This window comes from Leuciscus leuciscus (assembly GCF_965113295.1).
Source record: "Leuciscus leuciscus genome assembly, chromosome: 18".
In the NCBI taxonomy this organism is placed as follows: domain Eukaryota; kingdom Metazoa; phylum Chordata; class Actinopteri; order Cypriniformes; family Leuciscidae; genus Leuciscus; species Leuciscus leuciscus.
The window spans coordinates 22,602,988-22,624,055 of NC_138742.1; the positions used below are offsets into that span (position 1 = coordinate 22,602,988).

At 40.1% G+C, this 21,068-nt stretch overlaps 1 long non-coding RNA gene across 1 annotated transcript; it reads left to right on the top strand.

Moving 5' to 3' along the window:
• Positions 1-1,434: 1,434 nt before the first annotated feature.
• On the top strand, positions 1,435-20,822 carry LOC309480685. The gene is made up of 3 exons (XR_014199715.1): positions 1,435-1,650; positions 1,681-2,744; positions 20,687-20,822. It is a non-coding gene; the product is annotated as an uncharacterized lncRNA (long non-coding RNA).
• Positions 20,823-21,068: the final 246 nt, after the last annotated feature.

Sequence of the window (21,068 nt, forward strand, 5' to 3'; positions counted from 1 at the left end):
CTACACGTCACTGGGGTTATACGGGACTAAAAGACACACGTGTGGTCCGGATAACCGTATAGTTCCGTTTTTTTTTTTTTTTTACTTTAATTTTTTTTATTTTAAATATGTTTAAAACTAAATACTAAATTAAATTAAATGAATCAAGCTGCATCATTTTGAAAGTGCATTGCATTGAGAGGATCTGCCCCCTCTGGCACATACTCCTGATAATCTCTGTAAAACGAGGTCAACGTAGTGGTGACCTTTGAGTGATACTCAATCAGCAGAACTCACCAGTGGGACTGCAGTTTGTGCAAGCAGTGCCATAGGCCTAACGTCAATCATCATTTTTATCCCTACAGCATGACGCCTGTAGTATCGCAAGCGAGTCTGCCAACCCAAATCAATCAGCAGGTATGGGAACCTATAGGTTTAAAGTTCGCATTTGCTCTAAATACAAAATATTTAGACTTATTACATTTACTATATAACAATTATTTTATTTTATTTATTTTAGTGATGTGATGCCTTGCATAAAGTTAAAAAACACTGAGAGTAATAGGCCATTTTAAATGGTTCTCATTCGAGCTATTTTTCTGCTTCACTCAGCATGCTACGCTATAGGCAAATTTATCACCATCTCACCGATTATGAAAATACGCCTCTGTTTGACGACAGATGTTTTACTGCTGATTTTGTTATATAATGAGCTATTTTGGCATTCTGTCATTGGAAAAATTCTTGCACAGTGCACTCCCCCAGGGGACACGCTGCTCCCACACATACCATTTGGGAACACACTGAAATTAAGTTAGAAGTTTCGTTTGAAAGCAATTAACAGTAACTGAACACAAATATGGTACTGTTGCCATGACTATGACTGAATCAATACATTCATAATTAACTTAGAGCAGATGTAGATGACTGATTACATCTTGAAATAAGGGCTGACACATCAGGAATTGTCAAGGAATAGTCCTGCAAGTTTGCTTTGATTTCAAATTAATTTTATGTTTATTTTTTAAACTATCCAAACACACATAACTTAAGTTGGCAAATTTGATGATGATCATGCACAATATCTTTGACTTTTTTTCCCTTATAACTCCCCTAGGGCCAGAATTTGACAAAATGTAGCTGTCATGAATGTCCTGGTTTCAATGTGTAACAATCATCCTGTAATAATTAACCTAACCCTGGATTCAGAAGGATTGAATTTTGATTCTAATCCTTTAGGTTGATCAAAATTTTGAAATCCTTTATTATAGTGCCACCTAGTGTCAGAGGGATGTCTGTTCACATTCTCATGAGCCAATCTGTCATATAACTAATATTAGCCTGGCAAGCCAGACCTACATCAAGATGTTAGGTCTGGCAACTCACCATAGACACGGCTCATCCGAGGGGCGGGATAAACGGCTGTCTTTCAAATTCCCTCTGCACGCAATAGGACAGCGCAGAGCCATAGAGAGAGAGAGTTGCGACACTCTTTGATGTCGCCGCTATGGCTGTCACGTGGTTCATGTAAGCCCCAATAGTTCCAAAACGTACGCTGGCTGTCATGTTCTTCTATGGGACAGACAGCAGCGATTGCATTATTGAACGGTAAATATAAAATAAAACACACACCCAAGTACTTTTTCAGCTGTTATTGCATTATTGCATTATGTTAATGTCAGTTTTGCATTTGGAGATAAGTTTTAGGCTATATTTTTGGAGGGAAAAGCTTAGTGTTCATGTTCGCATGGGTAGTAGCACTGGCTTTAGCGGCTCTAACTTAACTTTTCCATATCATTCATCTGATGATGGACGTCTCATGATATTTATTTTAGCACAACTGGGCTGTATTAGGCTATTGATTCCCGTGATTTTGCTTATAAATTTTGATTCAGCCATTAGCCTACCTTCGTGATCACGCAAAGAGGTCTGCCGTGGCGGTCCGTTCAGAATTCGCTTAGAAGCTAGCTCACTTCTTCTGATGAAAGTGGCCACCCCCAGGACCACAACGTGAAACATGATCATGTTAAGACTAAGAATATTATTTTAAGATTAAGGCCATACACATTATCAAAACTATAACAGATTAAAAACGAATTTAAGCATGGCTGATACAAATGAAGGTTTTCAAATAAAATATTTTTTATTAAACAATGACAGACAACAAAAATGTGTGCTTGTGTGTGTGAACAAGAAAAACAAAAACCAGGGGCAGGTGATCCATGAAACAGACAGGACTGGTGATGGCCATAACAATCCTAAAGGTCCAGCATTGTTCTCACAAGCCGCTTCACTCAAGACAATAATAACATAATGAAAAGTTAGTATATCCCAAAAAATTAAATTAAATAAAAGTTGCTATAAAGGTGGTAGCGATTCATTACCGAACTCTTAGCTGACGAAGTCGCGCTAGCTAACTAGCTAGCAGGCAGTGCTTGAAAATTGGTTGAAACAACCAACATAAAATATAAATAATTACGCTGTGCATGTACAAATGAAGACCAGTATAAGCATCGCAAAGGGCCTCTGATACAATATAGACAGTTGACAATTCAAAAGAGGTCGATATTTCGGCAACTTAACTCTGGAACAACTCGACGCGCAGCAATGTAAGTGAATGGTGTCCAACGCCCACATGACAGTGTTTGGAACTATTCCGATCTTCATATCCCGGAAGTAGGCGGTTAAAAGCGCCGCCATTATTTACAACGGAGGTCTATGGGAGTGTCGCAACTCTCTCTCTCTATGGCTCTGGTGGCAGCCAGGTAACCGTCGCAACTCTGTCGTCATATGTTAAGCCCGCCCCGCCTACTCTATACACGACGTGATTGGCCTGACCCAATTTAGGTTTTTGCAGCTTGAAAGTCTATGGAGAGTTGCTAGACTGCCCTGGCTGCAAAATACATTTTGCTGCCACTAGGGTGCGTCTAGATTTCTAGGCTAAACTAATATAACAAAGTTAAAAAAAATTACTGAGTAGAGTTTTTTGAGAGAGATGCTAATGGTCTTGTCTGATTCAATGATCTATGCAAAGCTATGCTAAAAGTGGTACCGCCGGCGCCAGACCTGGAGATCGGCTGAATGGATTCGAAAACGGTAAAACTCAACTGTTTAACTCTGGGGGAGTTGTAAAATGAGCCTATTTCCAAAAAAAGTGGAGTATCCCTTTAAATTGATCACATGGAAATCAAAACTCAGTTTTGAGAAAGAAAGAAATTATTTTTACCCCCTTGAATATCTGTTTATAGTGTAAATATATGTCTGGCCAATCAGAGCAGAGTATATCGCGGAAAGGAGGGATTTAGAGAGATAGCTTCATTTGACGAGTCGTTTGAGAGTCATTGAAAACGTGATGATGTGCAAATGTATATTATGAGGAAATTGAGTTTTTTTTTACCTTTGATGCATGTAAAATCTTGAAGGAGACTCCACAACAACATTAGGAAACTTTAAAATAGCATAGTCTTTAATAAGACATAATATTGGGAGATATAGTGACAACTGATATTTATATGGATTTTATGTGGGAAAACTGCTATACTAAAGACCTCAAAGATTTACATTACAGGCTTTTACTTTTTGGCCATATAAATATGTGACCCTGGATCACAAAACCAGTCTTAAGTCGCACGGGTATATTTGTGGCAATAGCCAACAAAACATTGTATGGGTCAAAATTATCGCTTTTTCTTTTATGCCAAAAATCATCAGGATATTAAGTAAAGATCATGATCCATGAAGATATTTTGTAAATTTCCCACCTTAAATATATAAAAAATGTATTTTTGTGAGTGGATGCAGCACAATCGCCTATAGAAATGGACAACTTTAAAGGCGATTTTCTCAATATTTAGATTTTTCTGCACCCTCAGTTTCCAGATTTTCAAATAGTTGTATCTAGGCCAAATATTGTCATATCCTAACAAACCTAATACCAATGGAAAGATTATGTATTCAGCTTTCAGATGATGTATAAATCTCAATTTAAAAAAAATTACACATAAGACTGATTTTGTGGTCCAGGGTCACATATGAGCTTTTTGGCCTCACATTGCAAATTTTTGCTAATTTTGGGCCTCTGAATAAATTTGAGGTATTTTCCCCTCCTTCTACATAAGCATTATATATGCTCACTACATCATACTAAATGAGCCAACAAAGCCTGATCATCAAACATGATTCTCAAAAAAAAAAAAAACATGCCTTTTTATTTTTGGCCTTTATATTTTTTCTAAAGGCTCAATAAACTGTTCCATTAGCCTATTATGTCATCGGCTTTATAGGGTTAAACGTGTTTTGATCAAAACTGTAGATCATCAGAATTTTGCACACAAAAAAAAAGAAGAAAAAAAGCATGACAGAAAAACAAACAAGGGGCAAATGTTTGTCAATTACTGTTCCTTCTGGCCATCAGATTAGCAAGTCCCCACAAACACCTTGCCGTAGCTTGCTTCCCTGTCACAGCTTCTTTCCCAGTTTTTAAAGGTCTGATCTGGATTCAACTGGATCTCGATGAGCCTTTAGATTGAGGTCAGATGGATCTGGTTGAGGATCAGCTGAATCTCTGACGGGCTGTGGTTGAGCAGGGTGCGTTTTGTTGCTTTGGAGATAACAACAAAAAAATTTTTTAATTTTTTTTTTAGCCTGCCTGGTTATCTGGAAGATTTTTTTCTAAAATGGAGAGAGAGTGATTACATAGATATGAGTAAAAGAAATTGCCATCAAAGACCAGAAGTCAAAACTGATGCTCTCAGACATCAAGAACAAAGTCATTTTTTATTTCAAAGACGTTCAGTAACTGTGCTTTTAAATTGTATGCCATCTATGTATCTTCCTGAGAAAAAAAAAAAAAAAAAGGAAAAAAAAACTTTTATGTTTATCATTTTGAATAGAGGTCAATGATATTTACAGTAATATCCATAGCTATATATTGAAAATGGGTAAAATTCAACATTTTGAACATGGAGCCACATTATATCTATTCGATTGAACCATGTAGGGCCTTTAAAATGAAGATTACAAAAGAAAAGTTTTTACTGTTTATGGCACTCATTAATGTTCAGTTGTGTTGATAAAAAAAAAATAGAAAAAATACAAGATACATTTCAAGTTTCAACATTATTTGTTCTTCAGAAAATGTGCGACCATTGAAAATGTGTACCAATTTACTCATGGAGCCACATTAACATCCCTATATATTGAAATTAACCATATTCGGCCTTAAAAATGAAGAAACTAAAAGAAAAGTTTGTTAAGAATTAGAATCGGTTACTTCAATAGTCCACTTTAGACATTCTACTAACTATAAGTACTTTTCAATGTTAGTATACTGTAAACTGTCAGACTGGTAGGTTATGGTTAGGTTTTAGGGTTCGGGTTAGTAGAATAAGTTGACTTGTAGTTGCCAAGTTACTTATAGTCAGTATAATGTCTGTTGGGGAGCATCAAAATAAAGTGTTAGCAGATATTAAGCAGACAGTCTACTCTAATGACAGTTAGTTGACATGTAATTGCAAAGTTACTTATAGTTAGTAGAATGTCTAAATTGGACTATCGAAATAAAGTGTTACCTCAAAATCTAAAAGATATCTTTAAAATGAGTTGCAGGCATGCAAACTTTGGGCAAAAAAACAACAGCCAAAAGTAGTAATTTTTCCCATTTTTGAAATGTCACTGTTGGCATATAATGAAACAAAGATGGCTAAAGACAACCGATTTAACTAATAAACCTAACAATCTCTGTGTAAAAGTAAAATAATGATGACTGTTCTAAAGTCATTTTAACCCCCCTGTAATCTGACTCCAAATCTCAGGTGGAAATTGTCATTTTTACCCATTTACAAAACAGTACATTTGACAGTAAATATACATCCATCACATGCAATATTTTGGCTTTCTTCTTCATTTATGTTTGTCTTTCTTCAGGATTCTTTCAAAATCAAAAATCTGAGCTGAAAGTTTCTTAAATTTGGTTGATTTTAACACAAAAGGACCCAAATGTGTTTGTCTGAGAACCAAATACATCTTTTGTACGCATAATTAACTGCAGATGCTAAAATGACATGCACTGCAGTGGTACAGTACAAATATTTTTAGTGTCCCTTATTTTCCTATAAAGAACCACGATTGTCCCGTATTTTCCTTTCCAGAAGTTGGCAACCGTCGTAGGGGTCATCATCGCCATACTTTGGTGCACCAGACCGGAAGCATACCCAATTTGGCGAGTTTCACCAATACGCTGATTTCACACAGCCGCCATTTTGAAATCGAAAGTGAGGCTCCGGTGGGAAGAACCCCGGAAGTAAAGATAAACAACAATGCCTTGGACGACCAACCTGAAGCTGCTGCCGCGATTTACACTATTGGATGTTAATATCCAATATAGGATATGTAACGTTATATAGTTCATTCCTGCTTCTTTTTTTAACTGTCTGAATTATATATATAAAATGTATGTACAGCTTTAGAATAACTCATTTTATACATTAAACACAACAATACGCCATCGCATTCACGACTCTCCTGTGATTAAAGGCGACACTTCCGGTTCTCTTACGAGAGGTTCTCTCGTACTTGCGTAAGTATCTTAAGCTAGGGGAAAACCTCTTTTCCTCGAGATTTTGAAGCCAAAAATTATCCTTAATTTTGCAATAATGTAAAACGCATTGCAGCAGCATGCAGACATGGGCGAGACAGCTCGCGCGCCCATAGGCTGCTCTGCGGCAACTGCACCAGCCTATCGATAGAGGCCCCTCATGACGTCAGGACCAATGAGGGTGCTTCGCGCCCATTACGTCATGTCCCGCCGAAAGCGGGTGGGGCTAGGGCTATAAATACGGCCCCGAGAGGCTGGTTTGGTCAGTTTTTTATCTCTTCAGCGAGCTACGCATCGCTGGATCCTGAGAGGAAGCCGCGCCGTCTGACTCAAGCACCCAGCGAGATTTATCTGCATCTGAAGCTGCCGGTCGACAACTCGCCGCCTTCAGTCGCCGTTCCTGCTGACGCTTTCCGGCGTACATATCCTTTTCTCTGCTACTGTGTTTTGTGTATGTGTGTGTGTTCGCCGCCGCGACACACACTCTCATTGCACTAAAAGAGCCGGGCGTCTTTTTCAAGAGGACGCGCAGCTCTCGCGCTCGCTGACGGCGACTGCCCTCACTGCGAGCTAGTTACTGCCTATGGTGACTCTGCGGACTCACCTGGCATCCTTCTCCGAGACTGCGCCTCCGCCCCGCCCCCCAACCCGCAAAGCTCGCCGGTGCGCCCGCTTCCCTTGCCTGCTTGGAGGATGATACCTGCTCTCCCTCTGTTCGAGCCGCGCAAACCGCGCCGTTCACAGGGGATGTCAGGAGCGGACGGTCACGGGGCTAGCTTTCTCTCTCCCTCTGTTCGAGCAGCGCAAACTGCGCCGTTCACAGGGGAGGCTGGAAGCGGACGGTCGGGGTTAGTTTTTCTTTACGTACAAGAAAGCTACCCCACCCCTGCGCCCCATTCACGCGTCATTCACCGGCGAAAGGAGAAAAGGGTGTTATAGTCCCGCCGAAGCTGGACTGATCAGACTGGAAATATAAATATTGCAGCAAGCAAACGCCGAGGAAATCATGTTGACGCTCTTATATGCTCGTGCATCTGAAAGCCTTTGTGTCCCCCCCTGTGGCTCAGTGGCGGAATCTTTGGTTTTTAACACGAGAGACCGGTGTTCGAATCCCGGTCTAACGGCAGATAAATTATCCCTCCAATGCTTCGCTCTGTCAGTTCCCTGAAAGGCGACTGCAGACGTGCATTTTGCAGCCAACGAGCGCGTTGTACAACCCGCTCGCCTGCACCCAAACACCGTTTCTATGGTTCCCGTGCGTCACTGGCGAAAGGAGAAAAGAGAGTCTATGTCCCGCTGCGGCCGGGCCGAATTCTATTTCTCACACACATTTCTCATTCCCCTCTGAAGTTCAGGCGACTGGAAATGTCAATACTGCAGTGAGCGAGCCTGTTGTAATGCACGCGCGCCTGCAAACAAATGCCAGCATGTTGACGCTCTCTGATAATATTCGCGCTAACTAAATGCTTATGTGTCTTCCCCTGTGGCCCAGTGGCAGATTCTCAAGTTTTCACGCGAGAGACCCGTGTTCGATCCCGGGTCTACCGGTAGATAAAATTATGCCGTCAATGCTCGCTCTGTCAGTTCCCTGAAAGGCGACTGCAGACGTGCATTTTGCAGCCAACGAGCGCGTTGTACAACCCGCTCGCCTGCACCCAAACACCGTTTCTATGGTTCCCGTGCGTCACTGGCGAAAGGAGAAAAGAGAGTTTATGTCCCGCTGCGGCCGGGCCGAATTCTATTTCTCACACACATTTCTCATTCCCCTCTGAAGTTCAGGCGACTGGAAATGTCAATATTGCAGTGGACGAGCCTATTGTAATGCACGCGCGCCTGCAAACAAACGCCAGCATGTTGACGCTCTCTGTTTCTATGGCAACTTCTCGCTCGTTCAGTTCCAGTAAATGCGACTGTTCCAGTGTATTCTGCAGTAAACAAGTCGGCGACACAGCCCGCTTGCCTGCATACAAACGCCGCTTTTACGGCTACCCAGATAAATCCCATAAGAGTTTTCGGGTGTTCCGGCCACGGCCGATGGTGTTATGAGTGTAGGCAAAATTCCCACTGCCCAGTGCTCATTCCTACACAGAAACACAGCCCGTCACACAGGGCTCGCGCACATGAAATCGACCCAGATCGATTGCGCATTAAATGTGGTAAATGTGCCCAGTGCCCACAAACACTACATGCTACATGTCTCACAGTTTCTGTAAAAACGAAACCAACACACATACAGTCTGCACAAACAGACGGTGTTCTCAGCGTTATGGATGGGCCCGTTGTCCCGCGCCCTCATTCGCTCACAGACATATTAAACCCCACGGGGCTCACCACGCTCACTCTCTCTCAGCACACCGCTGTAGGAGAACTGAGCGCGGGCAGGCTGCCCGCTGTGATCAGCGCGCCCCCAGTCTCACACGCTGCAAGCGCGGCGCTCATGTTACAGCACACCGTTGCTCTCCGCTCGCCACTAGGTCGCGACCAGAGCCCAGATATCATTCTACCCCTAGCCACTCACGCGAAAGCGTGGGCAGAGCTCCCCGGGGTATCAGAGTGGGTGCTGAACATTATAGAAAGAGGCTATTCGCTACAGTTCGGTCGACGCCCGCAACGCAAGCGGCGCGAATCGATACTACGGTAAAAAAGGAAGTAGCACACCTACTTCGAGCCGAAATAGCGAAGTTACTGAGCAAAGGGGCTATAGAACCCTTATCACAAGCTCAGAGCGAAGGGGGCACGTACAGCAGATATTTTCTGGTACCCAAAAAAGACGAGGGTCTCAGACCCATTCTAGATCTAAGACGGCTAAACAAAGCACTTCTGAAACGATGGTTCAGAATGCTCACGACCAAGAAAATCCTCTCGCAAATTTGCCAAGGGGACTGGTTCATGTCGATAGATCTGAAAGACGCTTATTTTCAAATACAAATAGCTTCACGTCACAGGCGAATTTTGAGATTCGCCTTCGAGGGCCAGGCATATCAGTACACAGCCCTGCCATTTGGCCTATCCCTGGCACCTCGCGTATTCACGATGTGCATGGATGCAGCGCTCGCACCCCTCAGGCTCCGAGGCATACGAGTGCTGAATTATTTGGAGGATTGGCTGGTTCTAGCTTGATCACAGTCGGAGCTCATAGAACACAGGACCATATTACTCGATCACCTCGAGAATTTAGGTCTCACAGTCAATTGAGCGAAGAGTTCGCTGTCTCCCAGTCAGAAAATATATTTTCTGGGCACAAATCTGGACTCGCTGTCTATGACAGCACAGCTGTCACCGCAGCGCAGACTGAGTATTCAGCGCATGACAGAGATTTTTCGCACTGCGCTTTAGTCCCGCTCAAAAAGTTTCAAAGGATGCTGGGTCTCATGGCTTCAGCATCCTTGATGCTTCAGCTGGGTCTGCTTCACATGCGCCCGCTGCAGTATTGGTTGAAGGCGCGCGCGCCGCGCAGAGCTTGGACCTCCGGTCTCGCGCGCCTCAAGGTCGATCAGACATGCGTCGCAGCTCTGAAACCTTGGACAGTGACCGACTTGTACTGGTCAGGTGTAAGCCTGGGGACTTCCTCGAGTGTGAAGGTGGTGTCTACGGACGCCTCAACCTCGGGATGGGGAGCGCTGCTCGAGGGCAGACCGTTATTCGGCCAGTGGTCGGAACGGGAGAAGCTTCTGCATATAAACTGCCTGGAAATGATGGCAGTCGACAACGCGCTGAGGCGTTTTTGTCCCCAGATAAAAAGACGGCACGTCTTGGTCCGTTCGGACAACATGTCAGTGGTGGCTTATATAAATCACTAAGGAGGTATCAGATCCAGAATCCTTCACAGGCTGACGGAACGCCTCCTGGTCTGGGCCCAGCACAATCTGAGCTCGCTCAGGGCAGCGCATGTGCCCGGCCATCTGAATGTGGGGCCAGACAGACTGTCCAGAAACAATCTGCCGACAGGAGAATGGTCTTTACATCCACAGACAGTCAAAATGCTATGGAGGACATTTGGCAGAGAGGAAATAGACCTATTTGCGTCTCAAGAGAACGCTCATTGTCAGGAATTCTTCTCCAAGAGCAGGGATGCGCTTGCTCACGTCTGGCCCCGCTGCCCGCTCTACGCCTTTCCCCCTGTCACGCTCCTACCCCAGGTGTTAGAGCGAATCAGGGAGAGCAGATGCCCAGTGCTACTCGTCGCCCCATTTTGGGACAAACCAAGTCTGGTTTCCAGTCCTGATGCAGCTGACGAGTACCGCCCCGTGGCCGATACCGGTGAGGAGGGATCTCCTCTCGCAGGCGAGCGGCTCGATCTGGCATCCTCGCCCGGAGCTTTGGTCCCTACATGTGTGGGCCATCAACGGGTACCCGTTAACCTCCCAGTGGGAGTGTTAAACACGATCACACAGACTAGAGCTCCATCTATGAGGCAGCTCTATTCCTCAAAATGGTCTGTGTTCACTAGCCGGTGTACAGCGAGTGGCACTTCACCCTCACACGCTGTGGGGTGCCGGAGGTTCTCTCCTTTTTTACAAGAGCTTCTGGATAAGGGCAGAACCCCATCCACGCTCAAAGTTTACGTGGCGGCCATAGCAGCGTTCGCTGAACCACCGCTTGGCCAGTCATTAGGAAGGAACGATCTGGTCATTCGCTTCCTTAGAGGAGCTAAGAGGCTGAACCCTCCCAGACCACCCTCAGTTCCCGTTTGGGACCTTTCCATGGTTCTGGAAGCCATGAAAGGTGCCCCATTCGAGCCAATACAGTCAATAGACCTGAAACTCTTGTCTTTCAAAACAGTGTTTCTTCTGGCTCTCGCTTCAGTGAAGCGCATAGGGGATTTGCAAGCGCTCTCAGTGAGCGCGACGTGTATGGAGTTTGGGCCGAATGACTCGAGAGTCATACTCAAACTAAAGCACGGATATGTTCCTAAATCCCTCAACACACCGTTTAGGGCACAGGTTATCTCCCTGTCGGCCCTGCCGGTATCTGAAGAGGAAGGGGACGCAGGCTTCCTTTGCCCGGTCAGGGCGTTAAGAGCCTATGTGTCTCGCTCATCTGTTTTCAGACAGACGGAGCAGCTCTTTGTTTTGTTCAGCGGACGTTCTAAGGGACTAGCTGCGTCAAAACAGAGTCTATCCAGATGGATAGTTGATGCTATAGCGCTAGCTTACACATCCAAGGGCCTGGAATGCCCGATAGGTGTCAAAGCGCACTCCACAAGAGGCATGGCCTCGTCGTGGGCTTGGTCCAGTGGGATTGCCTTGCAAGATATCTGTATGGCGGCAGGCTGGGCCTCCCCGTCTACATTTATAAGGTTTTATAGCCTCGAGGTTCCCGCTTTACAAGCTAGGTTGCTCTCGGTTTAATTTTTCAGTATTGCCCGCCCGATCCTATCGGCTCAGGATGCTGAAACCGCTAGAGCGTCGATCACTGATCGTATGTATACTTCTGTGGGCAGTGCGTAAGTCCCCCATATTTATCAGTCCAGGCCGTGTTCGCCCTGGCTGTGTGGAACACTTAATATAATATGCTCTTATCAGAGCTCTATATTACAGGAATGATGCTATTCTAGCCCCTCTTCCCGGATTCTCTGTGAGTCCCTTGTGATTAGGCACTGTATGAGCCCCGGGCACTTGCCCGTGGGACTTTAGTGTTATGTCTCAAGCACGCACGGCGTTTTACACTGTGTTCCCCTAGCGTAAGATACTTACGCAAGTACTTTGTTAATTTGACAAATTCATTTCCTTAGAGGATAACTCCGGTCAATCTTAACATTGAGCTCATTTTGTTGTAAATTTGGAGTGCTGTCAATACAGAGAACAATGACAAAAATCGGTGTTGCCTACACCGTATTATCCTCTTTTTAAAATTTGCACCCTGTTGACTTCAATGGGGCATATTTTAAACCTGCTTTTACAAGTGCAAGTTTACATTACAAGTGCACAGGTCATGTGAGTGATTCCTTTAGAGTTAACACGGGTGAATCTGACTGCAGTAGATGTGAAAGATATGAATAAAGTTAATTCGGCCAGCGCTCATACCTGTGTTTACATCCTGTTTTCGGTTGAAGTCCAAAGTAGTCGATTGTCGAGTTCACGCGCATATGTTTAGTTACCTATGATCACGCGCGTGAACTCGACAATCGACTACTTTGGACTTCAACCAAAAACAGGATGTAAATACAGGTATGAGCGCTGGCCGAATTAACTTCATTTTAACGGATGGAGTAGCAATATTGTTCTCCAGGTGGAAATCGGGAGAAATTCGGGAGAAAGGTCGGTCCGGGAGATTTTCGGGAGGGGCTTTGAAATTTGGGAGTCTCCCGGAAAAATCGGGAGGGTTGGCATGTATGCATAAGCTACATAAATTCATCAACTAACCATTCAGAAATGTTGTCTACATGTTGTCACTTATTTTTGAGTCTCTCCATCTTTGTCTGACTCCGCTTTGAACATAAAAGGCTAAAAGTTTTTGAAATTTTCAGTGCATGTCTGTGTGAGGTAATCGAAGCTGCTAAGAATGAGCTGTTGTAGCTCCGCCCTCTCTGTTGGGAGCAGCAGCTCATTTGCATTTAAAGGGACAGACACAAAAACCGTGCATTTTTGCTCACCCTCAAAAAGCGACAATTTTAAGATGCTATATAAAAATATCTGTGGGGTATTTTGAGCAAAAACTTCACATAAACACCCTGGGGACATCAAAGACTTATTTGACGTCTTGTGAAAAGGGCATTATACCACCCCAAATCAATGCAATAATAAGCATTTTCAAAAACTGGGCACAATGAGATGACATTATTCTACTAACCCGTCACCCACCGAACATTAAAAGGAAATTTAAAACTGTAAAAGCATTACCAAATTATACAACAGACCATGAATGACCCCAAAAGAGTGATTACTTCCGCAGCAATAATACGGACGTGTTAAATATCACTATAGTAATATATGTCTGTATTGTACATTGCTTTGATCAAAAAGTTTCATTAACTGGAACATTGAGTGATAATATTTCAAAGTGATTTCCGTCAATTTGACAGATTTATCTGGGGATAATAGGGATTAGAAGCTACATTTTAACGCAGCCGTGTGAAAACAAACCTGAAAAGAGGTGTGAGGATTGAAAACGAGATTCTAATGCATTCTAGTGCATTCTTTTTACTGTTATAGCGGAATACAAAGGCAAAATAAGAAAAAAGTAAGGAGGAAAAGAATTGACTGAAAAATGCTCTTGCAATAGGTATTCTTATACCATGTTACATTAAAATACCAAGCATTACATTATTCTCCTTACGTCTGAAAGTAGAACATGAAGGAAATTGTACAGCTCATTCAGTCAAACTGACATTTCAAACTGAAAGATTATTTGTAGTGCAACCTTATGATTTGAAAATGATTTGTTTCAGTTTTTTTTTTATTGGAATTTCCCCAAACCGGAAGTGCCTCCCATAATCTTAAACACAGTAGGCTCTTTAGGAAAAAGGTGGATTGTATATTTGGGAGTAAACGTCACAGATAGTTGTGTGCACATTGCGGTGGCGGAAAAACAGTGGTAGAACAAGTGGAGGAAAACGGGCGTGATCCACGGAATGAATAAGAGAATTTTTTTTTTTTTTGCCTTTGGATGTCAAAATCAAAATGCAAAAAAGATCATCTTCATTTTTACAGAAATCCAGTTGTTGAAGATGTCCTTTGAGCTAAACGCAGGCATTTATGGTTGCAAGCTATTAAATGGACAGACTAGGCTGATGAAACCTGCGACGATTACCCTACTATCAAATCATGAATTTGATGTAAACTATAGATCTACATAATTCTGACTTTAGTTCGCAATTCTGAGTCGCAACTGGCAAACTGGTCAATGGTTTCCTCTTTTTGTGTAATTTAGAGGGAAAATGCAGGCCCCTTTCTTTTTTTTTTCTTTTTTCTTTCCACTTTTCAAAACAAGTTACTAAAAGTCCCCAAATAAATTATACAAATATCTACATTTGTTGCTCGGTGCTAAAAAACCAAAAAAAAAAAAACCCTGGTAGGGTAGACTACAAAGTTGCTAAATCTAACATTATAATATTAAAGTAAAGGGCATTTTGGGTGAAAATGTTCTTAATGGTCCTAGAATAGACCTTGTGTTATCTATGATCCAGTAAATTTTAATACATTTTATAATTATTCATTCTATTTTGTGTGATACTGGTAAGAACAAGTGCGTAATTGATTTAACAGTTGTTGCTGTACTTTTGTATTATTATTATGCAACTGATTCTTCAAAAGAATGTAAGAAAATAGATTATAATTATTCTAGTGATTATTGGCACTATGCAAAATAAACATAGGCTGACATAAATCCCCAAATAAAATGATATATTAAACATGCGGCATGCCCAGTCCTTTGACTGTTATTTCATAAGTAAGGTTACATAAGGGCTTCATATGAATTATATATCAAGCAAAACATTAAATGAAGCAAAATACTTGGGCCTATATCTTATAGTTCCTTACTTAAACTTAATAATAATAATAATAATGACAGTGATACTCTATTTAAATGACTATTGAACTAGTTTGAGCAGTGACACTAAAAATGTTTAGATGCTTTTAAAAGTGAAAAAACAATAAAAGCCTATATTTAATGAATAATACCAACAACTGCAACCAGGCGCATTACTGGATTTAGCCAAGGGCTACTGTTAACACGGATGCGACAAAACATGAAACTATGCAGTGCCTGTAACAGGACAGCAGTATGGTGGGTGCTATTCATCCTTGTGATCACCAGATGGCCTCAAAAGATTTGAGTAATGGACCCCTTTACCAAACTGTTGAAAGGAAAGCTTCTGTGATTCTTAAACTTAGTTTCACGGTCAGCAAACATCAGCAGAATTACTAACTTTATTTGATGATAGTGCACTCAAGTGCTATGCATTATAAGAATAAAGGAATGAGTGAGCCATATCGAACACAAGAATAAGTTCGACTACGAGAGTAGGGCTATTTATTATTTGATGAATCGACTCTTTTTGTTCCCACATACCAAACGAATGAGAATCACGTCTTTATCATTTGGTTGGGCAAGGGTGATAATATATAAGGTTTTGGGTCTTCTTAATTTCTTTTATAAATTAAAGTCACATGCATTAGCTCTTTCTTTTGAAGACCCGCTAAGCAAATTGCATATCCACAGGCTACTGATTCCATGATAAATTATAATTCATATAGGGCCTACTCATGATAAGATAGTAGATCTGTAGTAATAATTATAAAATTAGTTTATGTGATTAATATTTTATTGATTTCTTGCATGAATAAGCTATTGTTAGTTTGATATTTTTAGTGGTATTTTTGGTATTATCCACCACTGCTATCAAAAAATTAAATGTATAAAAAAAAACGTTTTGTTTTTTTACACTATTTGGAAAAAATATCACATTTATTGTGGTTTTAATGTAGTAGCAGAATCTTTGAAAGATTCAATTTTAAACAATTCATTTATTTTTTAGGCAATTTTTAACCAAAATGCAGGCCTGTCTAATTTTCTGGAATTAGTGACTAACTATTTGAGTTAGGCAGCACAAAGTCAAATTATCATGCATGAGTTAGGGCCGTTCACACAAAGAAGGACAACTATAAAGATAACTATAATGATAACTATATTTGCGTCCACACCAACAAACGATAACAGTCTGCTTTGTCCAATGTCATTGAACATGGTTTTGCTGTTCTTGTAGCATTTACACGGCTTTACCAGCAGATGTCCTCAGCATGCTATGTTCTGAGTCAAGCTAGTGTAGATCTAATATATATGCTGCGTTCCAGTCCAAAATTACCATGCCCTTCACTCGCTAACTTCCCTCCGTCTCGTTCACTCGGATGTGCGTCATTGCTTACGTTGCACGAGTGCCCACTACAGGCGGAAACGGCAATGGGCTGATTTGGAACGTCCTAAGCCCTTGATCACTTTTTTTTTTTTTTTATTGATATGCCTTTAACAAAGAAATACAATATACAGCACTGCATTGAAAACATTAATAAAATAATAATCAAAAATAAAAATAAAAATAAAATAAATACAAAACAGCCTCCTCAAATAAGAAAAAACTGTACATAGTACTTAAGAAACTTCTTGTTCTTACTATTATCAATGAGTTTAAGAGATTTAAAAATAAGGGAAATCTCAGCAATAAAGGCCTCAAGTCTAGGCAAAGACTTGAGAAATTTGTTTTTGTGAATAAAAAATGTACAATGCAACACAAAGAAATTAACAACACTATCAATAGCACAGTCACTCCCAGAAAAATAGAGGAATATATCCTTCAATGAAAAGTTTAAATCACATTTGACAAAATGAGAAAGATAAAGACCCAAGCTCTGCCAAAGAGGCTTAACCTGATTGCAGTGGTAGAATAAATGAAGCAAAGTTTCTTTCTCAACTTTACAAAATACACAAAGGTCAGAGATATCAACAAAAGAGGAAATTTGTGAGTTAGTTGGGTAAACATTATGAAGAATCTTAAAGTGTACCTCTCTTATTTTATTGGACATACAATATTTCTCAGGGAGTAACCACGCTTTCTTCCAGTGAATACAGTCAAAAAAATTATTCCAGAAAAATTTACATCGAGGGGATGTGTAAACAGTGTAATGTAACAATAACTTTATAAGTTTACTATTACATTTTTTATCAAGAATACTAACTCCATCCAATAAAAGTTTGGGCAAAATAGTTTTTCTCTCATTAAAGAAAAGGTGTGTTTTAAATAAATGCACATAACTTGGAGACAAAGCTTTGATGACAGAATTGAAAGTTCTAGCAGGCAGAGGAAAATTATACAAAGTCATAAATTCTTCATATTCCAGTATACTGCCATCATCTTTAAATAAATCCAAAACAAAAACAATACCTCTATCATACCACTTAGCCATAAAAACTGATTTGTTTCGGATTAAAATGTTCAAATTATTCCACAGAATTTCTTTATGGGGAGAAAAATTGTGCACATAACACAATTTCCAAGCAAGTAAAACTTGTTGGTGAAATTTGGAGAGAGAAATAGGTAATTTAGAAGGAATGAAATTACATTTTAAAAGAAACTCTAAACTGCCTAATCTACTAAATATGGCATTGGGATATAGTACCAAATTGAGCCATTACTACAAAGACATTTTTTTAACCAACTAATTCTGAAAGAGCTGACTAATTCTTTAAAATTTAACACTTCCAATCCACCCTCAGAACGTCTATTAGACAAAACAGATTTCCTAACTTTGTGAGATCTGTTCTTCCAAATAAAATTCAATAAGATTTTGTTAATATCATCACAGATTTTGTCACTAACAAATAAAGATAAAGAAGGATAAACACAACGAGACAAACCCTCTGCCTTAGAAATAAGTACTCTCCCATAGATTGACAGATCTCGTTGTAGCCAAAGATTAAAGATGGTTCTTGTTTTCTTTATTTTAGGTGAAAAATTAAGTTGTTGGCGGAGCAATCTATCCTTAGTAAGGAAAATCCCCAGGTACTTGATGCAATCTTTAACAGGTATATTGTGCAACATTGATTGTTGAGTGTCATAAAGACAGAATAATTCACATTTTGATACGTTTAAGTATAAGCCTGAAGCTTCAGAAAAAGAATTAATAATATTGATACACAAGGGAATTTGACTTTGGTCTTTAAGAAATATAGTTGTATCATCAGCTAGTTGAGATATTTTAAATTCTTTACTAAATATAGAGATACCTTCTAAACGGGGATTTTGTAAAATTACGATTGATAACAATTCAACAGCTAACAGAAAAAGAAATGGGGAAATGGGGCAACCTTGGCGCACTCCTCTATCACAATTAAAGCGTTTAGTGGTTTGAAGGCCAACCAAAACTGAAGAGTTAATGTCATTATAAAGCATGCTCACCATGTTGATAAAAGTAGATCCAAACCCAAAAAGGCTAAGAGATTTAAGCAAAAATTGGTGTTCTAAAGAGTCAAATGCTTTATAAAAATCTAAAAACATTATAATAGCTTCTGAATCAATATTCTCTGAATAATCAATAAGATCAAGAACTAATCTAATGTTGGAGCTAATATGCCTATTTTTCATAAATCCATTTTGTGTTTCGCCAATTATACTATTAAGGCCAGATTTTAAACGAACCGCCAAAATTAAAGCAAGTAATTTATAATCAACATTTAACAATGATATAGGTCTCCAGTTTTCAATTAAAAGTGGGTCTTTATCAGTTTTGGGGATCAAAGAAATAAGACCCTGCTTCATTGAGGAGGTCATCTCTCCTTTTTTAATACAGTCTTTAAACAAATTATGTAAAGGTTGCTTTAAGATGTCCCAAAAATGTAAATAAAATTCAACAGATAAGCCATCAGTACCTGGAGACTTCCCCCTCTTCATAGATTTCAGTGCATCCTCCATTTCAACTATAGAGATATCAGAATCACAAATTTGCTTAAAGTCATCATTAATACCTGAAATATTATCACTAATACTTAAAAGAAAATCGTCCGATTTTTCTTGAGAAAACTGAGAAGTATACAATTTTTTGTAAAAGGAATAAACAAAGGTTGAAATCATTCCTGGATCTGTACATAAAGCACTATTAATATTTAAGGCAGAGAGAGATGTCTTTTTACGGTTTCGTTTTTCAAGAGCAAAAAAGTAATTAGTGTTTCTTTCGCCCTTCTCGATCCATTTTGCTCTAGAGCGTATAAAAGCACCTTTAACAATCTCTGTGTACATATTTTCAATTTGCAAATGACATGTGCTCAATTCTACCTCATCCTCTTTACTGGGATTTTCCTTCTGCATTAACACACTTAATCTATTAATAAGTTCTAATTCTTTAATGTTCTTTTCTCTTTTAATTTGCTTACTTCTATTAACAGCAAGGACTCTAACTTTATATTTAAAAAACTCCCAGCTAGAGCCAGGGTCGCTTTCAGTATTACTAAACATAGAATTAACCAGCTGAATTACACTATCATTGAAATTGGCGTCTTCCAAAAGACAACTATTAAATTTCCAGTAACCCCTTGTTCTATTTAACTTACTATTTTGTGCAAGATTCAAAGAAATTAACATGTGATCAGTAAACGGGGCAAATTGATGATTAACAGTATGGACATCTTTCAAAATAGCATGAGAAATGAGAAAAAGATCTAGTCTAGCTTTAAGTGAACCAGATTTGTTGGACCAAGTAAAGCCTCTACAACCATTGTTAAAGAAACGCCAAGCATCTACCACTGAAAGATTTTCACACAACCATAAAATAATATTATCATGTGAATTAGAGGTAGTTCTTATAGGAAATCTATCTAGTGCATTGTCAGGGGTTTCATTAAAATCTCCAGCTATAATCAAATAAGCATTTAGAAAACAACTTTGTATACTTATAAGTTTAGCTCCCAATTCTTTAAGCATAGATGCATTAGCATTTCTAGAGTTGTTTCCCATAAACATTACACAAGATGAATATCACATTTTCGGTCTTGCATACTAGAATGATCCATCTACCCTCATCAGATGAGAAAGTTTCTAAAATATCTCCTCTAAATTTATGCATCAAAATTAGAGTACCAGCAGAACGATTGGATCCGTGACTCATAAAGATTGAATTACCCCACTGAGTTTTCCAAAAATTGTTATCTGATTCACAAGAGTGACTTTCTTGAACAAAAATAAAATCAGCATTACTACGTTTACAATACAAAAATAAAGCTTTCCTTTTCGAATGATCTCTTAAACCTCTAACATTAAGAGAGGCTAAATTAAAAGAAGAAAACTCAAAAGAATGCATGAACACAGATTACAACAAATGCAGTGCAACAAGACCAGCTAAACAGCTGGTTAACACAACAAGATCCTACTTTTGGCTAAAGAAGTTGACTTCTTTTCCTTAAACAGGGTAGGTGGTGATCGATCGGTAATGTCTTCTACATGGCACCAAAAGAACATTTAAGGTGCATTATTGAGATAGAGACATTCAATAAATGAAAAGCGTTATAAGAAAAAAGAAAAAGAAAAAAAAGTTTGATTTCCTTAATGTACTTCAGACTGAATGTTTTTTCGTGTAATTAGATCTTCTGAGTCGGCCGTTTGTGGAGGTGCATGGTGATTAGACGAGATCAGGGGTGACGTCACAATCGTGTTGCATTGTGGGACATATAGGTGCCTGAAGTGTACATATGAAGTAGACTCGCTCCCTCTGTCAAAATCGAGGGAACGAGGGTCTGTCCATATAAACTTCCCTCGTCCACTTCAAGCACTTCAAAGTGGTGGCAGGGATTCCCACGAGGGGAAGTGCTTAGGGAAGTGCGTGTCTAAAATTGGAGTGGAACGCAACAATAATCGAAAGAATTAACTTCTCTGCAATGTCGTCTGCTATTTTAAATGTGCAAGCACTTAACCCTTTCACACGTAAGTTTAAAATATTCTGACTGACCCCCCAGCGTGAGTTTTTCAAGGCGACCGTTATTTAGAATGTGTCACTTTATGGTTTCC